This window comes from Canis aureus, chromosome 9 (genome assembly GCF_053574225.1).
Source record: "Canis aureus isolate CA01 chromosome 9, VMU_Caureus_v.1.0, whole genome shotgun sequence".
Classification (NCBI taxonomy): Eukaryota; Metazoa; Chordata; class Mammalia; order Carnivora; family Canidae; genus Canis; species Canis aureus.
Window position 1 is genome coordinate 74,357,859 of NC_135619.1, and position 13,877 is coordinate 74,371,735.

Genomic DNA, 13,877 nt, shown 5'->3' on the forward strand with positions numbered 1-13,877 from the left:
TTCTTGGGAAGGAGCTCCAGGGGTGAGTGGTGCAGGGGGGAAGCAGAGCCAGATCCAACCAAAGAGGCAGCCAGGAGTCTGAGAACCGCAGCCGAGGCTGGGAGTTGGGGTTCACTCCAGCTGTAAAAGGAAAGCATTGAGGATTCCGAAGAGGCAGTTGGGACTGATGTGATGTATGACCTGGAAAGGCCCCTCTGGCAGCTGTGTGGAGAATGGAGGTGTCGGGGCGGGCCAGGGGGCCCTTCGAGGGGTGCTCGTGTTGCCTGGGGGAGAGATGATGTTGTCAGCGAGCGCTGCGATGTGGAGGGACATGGGGTTGGCTCTGGAGTGGGGTGCAGAGAAAAGTAGTCCCTGAACCATCAAAACGACCCAGGCAGGGGGGACAGTGGTGCCACCTCCCAGATGAGGAAGACCTGAGTGCAGATGAAGGAGGCCCCAGGGAGAGATGTGTTGGGGGTGAAGTTTGAGAGGCTTGCAGAAATAGTGTGTCTCATTAGATTGTCCAAAACTCAAGTGGGTGACAACACCGGATGGCGGGGCTCACAGCCATCAAGTACTCTCACTCAGTACACGGGGAGGGTAATTTTACTCAGTCCCCGTGGAGGGCCATTTGGCAACATGAGTCAAGTCAACAGAAACTGAACCATTGCCCTTCCAGGAATGTATCTTATCCACACTCTAATATCCACGCAAAGTGATGCGGGTACCAGGCTAGTCACCGTGGAGTAGCCAAGTGTTGGAAACTCCCTACGCGTCCAGCAGGAGCTCGGGGGAAGTAATTGAGTGCCCCAGACAATGGAGCACTATACAGCTGTACACAAGCATGAGGAAGTTCTCTCTGTCCTCATGCTGAAATTGTTCCAATAGGTAATGTCAAGGAGAAAAAAAGCACAACGTGGAACAGTTTGTGGTGTGTTGCGTTCCAATAGATAACAGTGGGAACAGAGGGGCGCCAGGGTGGCTCAGTCGGTTAGGCGTCTGCCTTCAGCTCAGGTCATGGTCCCGGGGTCCTGGGATGGAGCCCTGCATTGCACTCCCTGCTCCTTAGGGAGCCTGCTTCTCCCTCTGCCTCTTCCTCTGCTTGTGCTCTCTCTCTCTCTCTCAAATGCATTTTTAAAAATCTTTTTAAAAAGTGGGAAAAGGGCAGCCTGGGTAGCTCAGCGGTTTAGTGCTGCCTTCAGCCTAGGGCCTGACCCTGGAGACCTAGGATCGAGTTCCGCGTCGGGCTCCCTGCATGGAGCCTGCTTCTCTCTCTCTCTCTCTCTCTCTCTCTCTCTCTCTCTCTGTGTGTGTGCCTCTTGTGAATAAATGGATAAAATCTTTTAAAAATAAATAAATAAAAAGTGGGAAAAGATCTAGAGAGAATCTTGTTTCTTACAAGTCATATATATTCATTTGTATCAGTCTATGTGTGCATTAAGGCAGCCTAGAACAAAGCAGGAACTAATAAGAGTGGTTACTTGTGAGTGTGCGGGCACACAGGTGGCTGTGTACACACCAGAAGTAGAGGGAGAGAGAGGAGGAGGTAGGTGGGTGATGGGGAGGGAGACAGAGATTGAGAAGGAGAGATTTTTTTTCCTTTTAAATTTTTATTTATCTTTTTGATAAAGATTTTATTTATTTATTCAACAGAGAGCATGTGCAAGTGAGCATGCACAAGCAGGGGAGCAGCAGGCAGAGGGAGAAGCAGGTTTCTAGCTGAGCAGGGAGCCTGATTTGGGGCTCAATCCCAGGACCCTGAGATCATGACCCGAGCCAAAGGCAGACACTTCACCAACAGCCACCAAGGAGCCCTGAGGAGGAAATATTTCACTGTATATCTTGTTTTAAATTTTAAAAATTTTTATTATTGGGTAGCCCCAGTGGTGCAGCGGTTTAGCACCACCTTCAGCTCGGGGTATGATCCTGGAGTCTCGGGATCAAGTCCCACGTCGGGCTCCCTGCATGGAGCCTGCTTCTCCCTCTGCCTGTGTCTCTGCCTCTCTCTCTCTCTCTCTCTCTTTCTGTGTCTCCATGAATAAATAAATTTTTAAAAATCTAAAATAAATAAATAATTTTTTATTACTGAACCACATGAAAGTGTTATACATCAACATTTTATAATCTGACATTTAATTGAGAAATGGAAGCTAGTGCAGCTGGAGGTTCCAGGGGAGAGGAGACAAGGCCCAGGGTCCCGTGTGTGGGATTGTCCAGCAGATCAAGTGCCCTTTGAAGTGGGTTCATCAGCAGCCTGAGTTTTTCTCCAGCCAAGTTTAGTACTCAGGGGTCCCCCCAAGTCCCAGCGTTGTTTGTCTGTCTGTTTGTTTAAGATTCTATGTATTTATCCATGAGAGACAGAGAGAGGGGCAGAGACACAGGCAGAGGGAGAAGCTGGCTCCATGCAGGGAGCCCGACATGGGACCCGATCCCAGGACCTCGGGGTCACGCCCTGAGCCCAAGGCAGACGCTCAACCCCTGAGCCACCCAGGCGCCCCCGCCCGGTGTTGGGTTTAACTGAGACCAGGGCTGTGGTCCAGCGGTCTCAGGGGGGCGAGGGCTCCCCGGGAAAGGTCACTGCCAAACGCCTGCGGGCCGGGCGCCCAGGAGCGGGTGGAGGGTGCGACCCCGCAGAACCAGGCGGCTCAATGGGAGGTGGTGGCTGTGGAGGACTGCTGGGTAGAGTCACAGGGGGCAGCGAGTGCTGGGACAGAAGCTCTGGTCACTGGGAAGGACCCTTAGAGTTGAGGTCACGGAAGGATGTGGGTCCTGGTGAGCACACGGTGGGCCTGACCTTGCGAGGTGCTCACGCTGGGCGCCGAGGGCTCGAGGAGGCAGGCAGCCGGCGGGGGGGAAGCCCTCGTGGGTGCTGACAGAATCGTGGGAGGGACGGCGGGCAGGGGCCCAGGTCCCCAAGGATGCCAGGGAGAGCCCAGCGACAGCAGAGGACGGCGGCGGCGAGAAGCAAGCACTGCCCGCGTCAGGCCCTGGCTTCTGTCCCTCACCTTAGAGCAGCAGACGGTCCTTGGACTTGGTGGACGGCTCGGGCTTGTGATGCACCTGCCAGGGCTCAGGTGGGAAGGCTGTGTCGGGGCGGCCCCAGGAGGGAGTGGCGCCCTGGTTCTAGGAGCTTCCAGGCGGTGGCGCATTAAGGACTGCGGTGAGCCAGGGGGTCGGTGCTCCCATAGGAACAGTGACCGTCCCTGCAGAGACACCCTGAGGCCCGGGGGGTTGTCAGGGTCAAGGCGGATGGCTGGAACAGCTGGGGCCGCTCCTCTCCAGGAGGCTGGCCTGGGCTTGTTCACACGATGGCCAGAAGGTTCCGGCAGCAAGCAGAGGCCAGCCCGGTGCACAAGTGCTTTTCCACGAATGCTTCTGCTTGGATCGCATTGGCTGAGGTCCCAGTGGTCAAAGCCAGTCACAGGACCAGCTCCAGATTCAAGGGCTGGCGAGATAGTTTCCCCTCTGATGGGAGAAACTGGAGAGCCCTGTGGCCCTTCCCCCAAGCTGCCTTGTGACTGTGAGGACTTACACGCTTCCCCGGGAAACACAGGTGCGCCCGCTCCCAGGTCCCAGGGTCTCGTCCCCTCATAGATCAAGTGGGCCATGCGTGACCTCTGACCTTTTAGCAGGACTGAATGTAGGTGCCTCTCAAGCGGAGCTCCGTGGGCCAGTGACCCCAGACCCACACGCCATGACCTAACAAAACAAGTCAGTTGCCTGACACGCTCAACACAGACCGTGGTGCAGGGACAGGACAGCTGCCAGCGTTGGCAACATCATTTAAAAGGGGGCTGGGGCGACGGGGCGATGGGGCGCCTGGGTGGTTCAGTTGGTTGAGTGTCTGACTCTTGATTTTGGCTCAGGTCATGATCTCAGGGTCGTGAGATCGAGCCCTGGGTCAAGCTCTGTGCTGGGGGCAGGTGGTATCTATTTGAGATTCTTCCCCTCTCCCTCTGCCCCATCGACCCCCCAAAATAAAAAAATCTTTTAAAAAGAAGGGGAGGGATGAGCAGCCCAGGTGGCTCCGCAGTTTAGCGCCACCTTCGGCCCAGGGCGTGATCCTGGAGACCCAGGATCGAGTCCCACGTTGGGCTCCCTGCATGGAGCCTGCTTCTCCCTCTGCTTCTGTCTTCTCTCTCTCTCTCTCTCTCTCACACACACACATAAATAAATAAAATCTTGGGATCCCTGGGTGGCGCAGCGGTTTGGCGCCTGCCTTTGGCCCAGGGCGCGATCCTGGAGACCCGGGATCGAATCCCACGTCAGGCTCCCGGTGCATGGAGCCTGCTTCTCCCTCTGCCTGTGACTCTGCCTCTCTCTCTCTCTCTCTCTCTCTGTGATTATCATAAATAAATAAAAATTTAAAAAAATAAATAAATAAATAAATAAAATCTTAAAAAAAAAAAAAAGAAGGGGAGGGGAGAAATGGGTGGCGGCTCAGAAGGCGGGCCACTGTGTGAGGTCTCTTGGCCAGCCCTAGACTCCACCACCCTGTGTCTGCACCGGAGCTCTGCCCTCCAGGAGGCCTCCTTTACCATAACCAACGGTCCATGTTGGTAGCTGAGCAACTTCCTAGTCTTTCCATCATTCAGGGCACAATCAAGAGCCCCCCCCCCCGGAATTGGAACAGGGGATGTTTAAAGGACGGTAGCAGGGGGTTGGGGTAACAAGGGGTTGGCTCCCGAGGATGAGAGCTCTAAGCACAGCAGATATGCAGCCACCACCTGAGGGCTGAGGCAGAGCTCCAAGGAAGGGGGAAAATCTAGAAGTCTCCTCACCCCCCAGTCCAGCACCGAGATTCAGTCAGGCCTCATTGGAGAGGGCGCAGCCTTGGCGAGGTTCCCTGAGGTGCTCTGCCTGCAGAACTTGGTGGAGAGTCGCTCCCTGGGATCCAGGTAAGCCATGCACAGGCAAGTGCTGTGCTCAAACTTGCTGCAAATTCACCTGAGGACGCGGTGGAGGACGCTGCCCTTGGGGAGAAGTGCCCGGTGGGCATTAGAACCCCCTTCTTTACTTTCTTTACTGTCTCTCCAGCGCCCTCTACTGACAAAGTTCAGGGGGCAAGGGAGAGAAGTTCCAGAACACCCAAGCCGGCCAATGAAATAGGAGTTTGGGGCAGGGAGGCCCATAGCTTCCACACACACTCTTCTACACACATCAAACCTTTATGAAACTCCCCGCCAAACACGTCTATCCTTCCCACGAGAAAAGACACTTCTCCCCCATGAGGAGACGCAGCACCGAGAGTAGCTGTGTCCCTCCCTGTATGTAGTAATAACCCCAAGTGGATCGGGTGAGGCACAGCCCCATCCTTCCTGGATGTCGTCTCCCAGCTGGCACCATAACTGGATCTCCAGCAGGTCACTCAGCCCTTCAATCAGGCCAGCCACTTTGGGGTGACAAGGTATGTGGTAAGCCCAGTGAATTCCATGGCCGGGAGCCCACCCTGCTGCATTTCCCTGGTGGTGAAATGAATTCCTTGGTCAGAAGCAATGCTGTGTGGATACCATGATGGTAGATGAGGCATTCCGTGAGTCTGTGAGTGGAGGTGCCAGCAGCATTACAGGCAAGGAGGCCAAGTCCATGTCCAGGATGCATCTATCCCAGAGGATGAATCATTGCCCCTCCCTGCTGGAAGAGATCCGGTGCAATCGACCTGCCACCAGGTGGTTGGCGGCTTTCCCCAGGGAACAGTGCTGTCAAGGGCTAAGTACTGGTCTGCACTGTTGTCAGATAAGGCGTTGGGCAGTGGCCACAGTGCCTGGCTGGGAAGAGGAAGCCTGTGTCACTGAGCCCACGAATAGCCCCGTACCTGTCACCATAGCTACTTTGTGGGTCGGTTGAGAAAGCACTGGAGTGGCTGGGAAGGAGGCTGTGATGGGCTGAATTGTGACCCCTAAAATTCATATCGAAGTCCCTGAGAATATGACACTACTTGGAGATAGGATCTTTACAGAGGTGAGGTGAGTCATCTCCAGAAGAGATGACTATTTTCCTTTAGAGAAACTGTTTCTGACTTTCATCTGGGATTCCATGGAGACTGCATGTCTGATCATGGGACGCTGGGGACCATTTAGCCTGAGTTTCCTGTCATGAGCCAAGAGTTGGTAGACTCCCCTCACCATAGGTTTTGCGTGGGCAGCATTCTATCATCATATGGAAATAGTACGTGAGCGTCTGAGCTCAGTCATCTCCAGAAGACAGCATAGACTTGCTCCAAAATTTTAGAGATCTGGCTGTGATTTATGCAACTCATGGATATTTTGAGGACTGTTGGATCTGCTGGATCATAGGGCCTGGATGGTAGAGTGGCTTGTCTGTGGAGAACAGCCTTAATCTCCAGAGCCTTCTTTTGTTCTGGTCTCCTCCTGAAACTGGCTACATGGATAATAGGACAGCACATAAAATGTGTTGCTTCCAAATCCTGGGGCACCTGGGTGACTTAGTGGTTGAGCATCTGCCTTTGCTCAAGGCATGATCCTGGGGTCCTGGGATCGAGTCCCACATCGGGCCCCCACAGGGAGCCTGCTTCCCCCTCTGCCTGTGTTTCTGCCTCTGTCTCTCTCTCTCTCTCTCTCTCTCTTCCCCTTCCCCGTCTCTCTCTCTCATGAATAAATAAAATCTTTTTTTAAAAGTCCAAAAAGGAACAAAAATCCAAAAAAGCCTATGTAGCATTTTCCCCCTCTTATCATGGTAGATAGTAAGAGTCCCAACAATTTGTCTTTTACCTTAGAGGGGGTATTCAAAAATCCTCCAGACCAAATAACTCCCAGAAACTTAGAAATCATAGGTTCCTAAGTTTTTCAGGGAAGGGGCAGCTCCCACGCTCAGGTTCATGCATGTCTTTTTTTTTTTTTAAGATTTTATTCATTTATTCATGAGAGAGACACACACACACACACAGAGAGACAGAGAGAGAGAGAGGCAGAGACACAGGCAGAGGGAGAAGCAGGCTCCATGCACCGGGAGCCCGACGTGGGATTCGATCCCGGGTCTCCAGGATCGCGCCCTGGGCTGAAGGCAGGCGCCAAACCGCTGAGCCACCTGGGGATCCCCCCATGCATGTCTTAAGACATCTCACATACTTGCTATTTCTTATTTATCACATCCAAGCAGTATAATGTGGTAGCCAGTGTGAAATTCTGTGGAAAGTTAAGATAAAGAAAAGATCAATTCATGGAGATGGAAAGTAGATTGATGTTTGCCAGGGCTGGCAGGAGCAGAAAATAGGGAGTTGTTACTTAATGGGTACAGAGTTTTGGTCTCACAAGATGAAAAAAATTCTGGAGATGGATGGTGGGGATGGTTGCACAACAATGTGAATGTACTCAATGCCACTGCGTTGTATGCTTTAAGTTGGCTTACATGGGGAGTTTTAGGTTACATATATTTTATCACAATTTTAAAAAGAAAGAGAAAAGTAAATTAAGCAAAAGTAAATTAAAAGACAAAATTTTTTGGTGTTTTTATTTGACTACATTTAAATACATCAGTGTAATAAGACCTCGATACTAATAGAGGGCAAAAGATTATCAACATTGGCATATGCCGGAAGATCTTTAGAAATGCAGAATGCCTGCCTTGGGCCCTAGTGGATCAGAATCTGGACTTGAACAATCCCCAGGTGACTCATATGCAAATTAAATATTTTTCTCTGCTTTTCTGGAAGCGTAAGTTACGGACAATGAAAAGACATAATAGAGATCTCTGGACTGTATTGCAGCAGAGAGCAGGAGACTTTACATAGTGAGGAGGCAACACTGTGAAAGTGTACTGTTGACCCTGCCAGGTGAAAGAAAGCAGACTGCTTCTGGTGGTCCCTTAAAAATTAGCAAGGAGGAAAGGCATTAGCTGGGCCCCTAGCTACATGCCGAGGGCCAGGGGCCTTGCTGATCTGCTCCAGTAAACTTACTACACGTAGGACAGCAGGTGCGGGTGGGGGCCACTGCCTGATCATGCCTATAGTTCACTCACACTCCTACGATGCATCCAAAGTCTGCACAGGCTAAGCTGGAGAGTTAGATGTATTGAGATGTGATAGATATGCCTATCCCCACTTCTTGCAAGTAGTCAGTGGTGGCATTGATCTCTGCAATCACCCAGGAACACAATCAGGGCCAGACCCACGACAAAGCGAGCCACAAGGACACAGCATTTCAGGAGATGCTCACTCTCAGGATTCTGTAAATGTTGAGCCTGCCGTTAAATGTTGTTTCCGAGGTGCCTCACTCTGAACACGCACTCCTAGGGCTGTGCAAGTGAAGCGCTGGAAGTTAATACAGGCGTCTGACAGGGTACCTGGGTGACTCAGTGGTTGAACATCTATCTGCCTTCAGCTCAGATTGTGATCCCAAGGTCCTGGGATCAAGTCCTGCATTGGGCCCCCCGCAAGAAGCCTGCGTCTCCCTCTGCCTATGTCTCTGCCTCTCTCTCTGACTCTCAAGAATAAATAAAGTCTTTTAAAAATACATGCATATGCCATTGGTGGGGCTATCACTTAGCACAAAATCCCTGGAGGGCTTTTGAATCTTTTATTAACAAGCTGTAATTCCAGGGTTCTGGAATCATCTTGTCACTTCTTACACATTTGTTCTGTCTTGTGAATTTTTAAATTTTCGATTTAAATTTTTACCAGACTAACATGTAAACATAGTTTAAAAAGTCCAATAGCAGTCTCAAGCTTATAATGAAAAAGTCAGTTCTCTGCCTCCTGCCACCACCATACCAGGCAGCCCCTTTTGCCTCAATCCACTACTTCTGGTCCTCCTTCCTGATTCTTTAGTTTTAGATATTCTCCATGGAGCTGTTGTCATATAGGTCTTGAGCAGTTCTTTTCATAGTTTTAGCCAATACTGTAAATCAGACCATTTCCCATAAAAATTATCTTAGTAGGTACTAGGCATAAAATGTTAGTCTAGTGAGCTTTGTACATTTATCTTGTAATCAGTGATCTTATCAGATTGTATTTTTTGTTCTAAAAGGCTTTTAGTTTAGTCGCTTTTATTTTTTGGATGAACAATCTTATCATTTGGGGGAGATTATGTATGCATGTATGCATTGTGTAATGTCTATAAAATACACATATCTTGGAGAAGATTCTGGGAAGACAGCAGAGTAGGAAGCATCAGGAATCTGCCTTCCCACTTAGACAATTGGGCCAGCAAAATCTGTCTGATTTAACTATTTTGGAGCTCTGGAGTCTGTTGAAGTCTTGTCATTTCTAGGGGAAAGACTTGGACAACAAATTGTGGTTAATTTGGGTCAGTCTCAGCTCTTAACACAGTAGCGGCTACCTATACCCCAGCCCCATGCCTGCAACGGGGGAGGCAGCTGTGTACATGTTCTTGGAGCAGTCTGCACACAATGGGTGGGAACCAAGGTAGGCAAAAAAGACCTTGTCCTCCAAATACTGAGGATCTGTGTTCTGATCACTGATTGCTGCATCTGATCACAGAGTGCAGAGAAGAAGCAAGGGGCCACTGCAGTGAGGTCCTCCACATTGTTCCAAAACTCTCTCCCTCTGGCTAAAGTGACTTACAGGGAATGTAAGGAGTTAGTGCCCTTCTAACCCTTCATTTTTTACTTTCTTCCCCTCTGGAAGCCAGACGGTAAACAGTAAGGCATTCAGAAATGACTGCATGTATGGGGGAAATCAGCAAGTGATCATGAAATCTCAGAAAAGACCCCCCAGAAAAACATTATGGCTACACTTCAGACTGATCCTCAGCACAAAGACAGCCTACAATGATCAAAATAAAAACAAGAAACAAAATCTGTAACAATAGAGAGCAAACCCTGGGGAAGGGGAAGAATCCGATTTCCAGAGTTGCCACATTATTACATTTAAATGTCCATGGTTTAACAAAAAGTTACAAGACATATGAAAAAACAGGAAGTATGGTCCAAAGAAAAAAGAAATCAACAGAAACTATCCCTGAAAAAGACAGATGACAGACCTACTAGGTTAAGACTTTAAAACAATGATCTTAAAGATATTCAAAGATCTAAAGGAAGATGTGGAGAAAGGTAACAGAGTGATGTGTGAACAAGATGGAGATACAAAAAAAAGAGATAGAAACCTAAGTAGAAAAAAAAAGAAAAAAGAAACCTAAGTAGAAATTAAAATGAAATTCTGTAACTGAGAAGTGCAGTGACTGAAATGAAACATTTGCTAGAGGGATTCAAAGGCAGATCTGAGCAAGAAGAAGTATCAGTGAAGGTAGGACAACAGAAGTGATCAAGAGTGAGGAAGAGAAAGAAAACAGGTGGGAGAAAAGTGAACAGACCCTAAGGGACCTGTATGCAGAGGACCAACATACACATCATGGGAGTAGCAGAGGGAAAAGGAAGAAAGTGGGGTAGAGAGAATATTTGACTACTTAATGGCTGAAAACCTCCCACATTTGATGGAAAACATGAGTATAAACATGCAAGAAGTTCAACAAACTTTAAGTAAGATGAACTCAAAGAGATCAACACCATGACACGTTATAATCAAACTTTCAAAAGAAAAAGAATCTTGAAGGCAACAAGAGAAGTGAATTACATCTAAGTGAGATGACCAACAGATTTCTCTTCAGAAACTTTGGAAGCCAGAGACACCTGGGTGGTTCAGTTGGTTAAGTGTCTGACTCGATTTCAGCTCAAGTCTTGACCTCAGGGTCATGAGATCAAGCCCCATGTGAGGCTTTGTGCTCAGAGGGGAGTCTGATTGAGATTATCTCCTGCCTCTCTCCCTGCTTAGGGTCTCTCTCTCTCTCAAAATAAATAAATAAATGTTTGTTTGTTTAAAAAAAAATGAATCTTTGAGGCCAGAAAGCAGGGATTGATATATGCGAAGAGCTAAAAGAAACCTCAATCAAGAATCCCGTACCTGACAAAAGTGAGAGAAAAGAACACATTACCAGATCAACAAAAATTGAGAGACTTTGTGACCACTAGACCTGCCCTGCAATAAATACTCAGTCCTACAAGATGAGATGAAAAGACATCAGACAGTAACTTGAAGACATATAGAGAAATAAATATCTCAATAAAGTCAGACACATAGGCAATTATAAAAGCTAGTATTGGGGCACCTGAGTGTCTGCCTTTGGCTCAGGTCATGACCCTGGGGTTTGGGGATCGAGCCCACATTGGGCTCCCCACAGGGAGCCTGCTTCTCCCTCTGCCTGTCTGCCTGTGTCTCCCATGAATAAATAAATAAAATCTTTAAAAAAATTTTTTTAATAAAAAAATAAAAGCTAGTATTATTGTAACAATGGTTTGTAACTGTATGCTAATTTTCTACATGATTACAAGTCTAATAACTTTTTTAAAAATTACTAGTGTAAAAGCTGGTATTACTATAACTTGGTTTGCAACTCCAAATCTTGTTTTCTACATAATCTAGTAGACTACTGTCTTTAAAAGAATTACTGGTTTATGTTTTTGAGAACACAGGTGGAAGTACCTGACATTAACCTTTTGATTGAGGCCTCATTTCAAAAGACACCCATTTGTGGGCACCTGGGTAGCTCAGTGGTCGAGTATCTGCCTTTGGCTCAGGTCATGATCCCAGGATCCTGGGATCAAGTCCTGCATGGGGCTCCCCGCAGGGAACCTGCTTCTCCCTCTGCCTGTGTCTGCCTCTCTTTCTGTGCCTCTCATGAATAAATAAATTTAAAAAAAAGACACCCATTTTGAATAAACCGTATCAGCAGCTGTAAGGCACAGCAAAACAACCAGATGAGGAATGAAGCTGACCACACCCAGGAAGTTCCCCTTACAGAAAACTGTGGGCAATCTAGATAACTGACCACTTGACTAATCTCCACCGTCCCACACCCTAATTCCCGTTCATATGCTTCAAATTAGCCAATAATGAGAGACAACAAAACTCCAGAATCCCCACCCTTGGGCCCTAATGGAGGCAGAGCCCCATATTCACATTCCTTCTCCCGCTCCCTTTCTCATTCTCCCTCCATGACCTCACTTTGTGGTCCTCAGGTGTGCTGTGGACCCTCCAAAACCTGTGAGTCATATAGCTTATTCCTCAAAGCTCCTTGATTGTTTTTTTTTTTCCTGAAGTGCATCCTGCAATTACAATAAGAAATGAAGGAACAGCCCAGCTATAATTGGCCCCAGAGGCGGTGAAGTCTGTGCAGCTGTCCACGAGCAATGCCAGCCTGAGCCAGTGCCTCAGACTTTCCTAGCTGAGGGCATTATCATCAACAGGCTGGGGCTGACACTGTGACAATGGATAAGGATGTAATTTTGTGACATCAGTAACCCAAAGGGGTGGGGACAGAGTTGTAAAGACAGAGCAGAGTTTTGTCCCATATCGAAGTTAAGCTGGTATAAATTCAAATTATGGTTTTATAACCGTAGAATGTTAAATGTAATCCGTACAGCAACTACAAGGAAAATAGCTACAGAATATACACAAAAGAAATTTAAACATTTCACTACAAAAAATCAACAAATCACAAAAGAAGATAGTAATGCTGAAAATGAAGGACAAGGAAGCTATATGGCATATAGAAAATAAATAGCGCATTATCAGTGATTACCTTAAATGTAAATGGTTAACCTGTCTAATCAAAAGACAGAGGTTGGCAGAATGGATAAAAACACTGCCTACATACTGCCTTCTCAGCCTCCAGAGAGATCCAAAGACACAGGTTGATGAAAGAATAAAGAAAGATAGGCCACGCAAATAGCCCCCCAAACAGAGCAGGTGTCTATACCAACACCAGACAAAACAGACTATAATCAATAAAGTTCACAAGAGACTAAGAAAGACTAATTTATATGTTAATAAGAAGTTCATGTATGAAATTGTCAGATTGCTAAATTGTACATCTGAAACTAATGTAACATTGCAAGTCAACTACACTTAAATAAAAAATTTTGATTAAAATCAAAATTAAATAAATAAAAGGTTTGATGTGACTGGAAGATATAACAATTATAACTATTTACACACTTAATGACAGACCATCAAAATACATGAAGCAAAAATTGACAGAATTGAAGAACCGATGGTAATAGAGGCTTCAATCCCCCACTCCCAATGGATAGAACAACCAGACAGAAGGTAAGTAAGGAAACAGGACTTGAACAACACAATAAACTGACCAGATCTGACCTACCACACAGAGCAACCCACCCAACAACAACACACATCTTCTTCTCAAGTGCACATGGGGCATTCTCCAGGATGGAGAATTAGGTCACAAATTGAGTCCCAATAGATTTAAGAAGACAAATATCACACAAGATTGTCTCTGACCAAAATGGGATGAAGTTAGAAATCAATGACAAGTGTAAAACTAGAAAATTCACAAAATTGTATAAATTAAACAACACACTGTTAAACAACTAAGAGATCAAAAAAGAAATCACAAGGGAAATTAGAAAATACTTAGAGATGAATGAAATTGAAAGCATAACATACCAAAACTTATGGGGTTCAGTAAATGTTGTGCAAAAGGGAAACTGTATAACTATCCATGCTTACATTGAAAAACCAGAAAGATCTCAAATCAACAAGCTAACTTTAAAACTAAAGAAACTAGAAAAAGAACAAACAGAGCCCAGTTATCAGAGGGAGGAAACAATAAAGATTGGAGCAGAGATAAATGAGAGAGGAAATAGAAAGGCAATAGAGGAAAATCAATGAAACTAAAAGTTGGTCCTTTTAAAAAGTCAACAAAATTGGGATCCCTGGGTGGCGTAGCGGTTTGGCGCCTGCCTTTGGCCCAAGGCACGATCCTGGAAACCCGGGATCGAATCCCACATCAGGCTCCCAGTGCATGGAGCCTGCTTCTCCCTCTGCCTATGTCTCTGCCTCTCTCTCTGTGTGACTATCATAAATAAATAAAAATTTTAAAAAAGTCAACAAAATTGTTAGC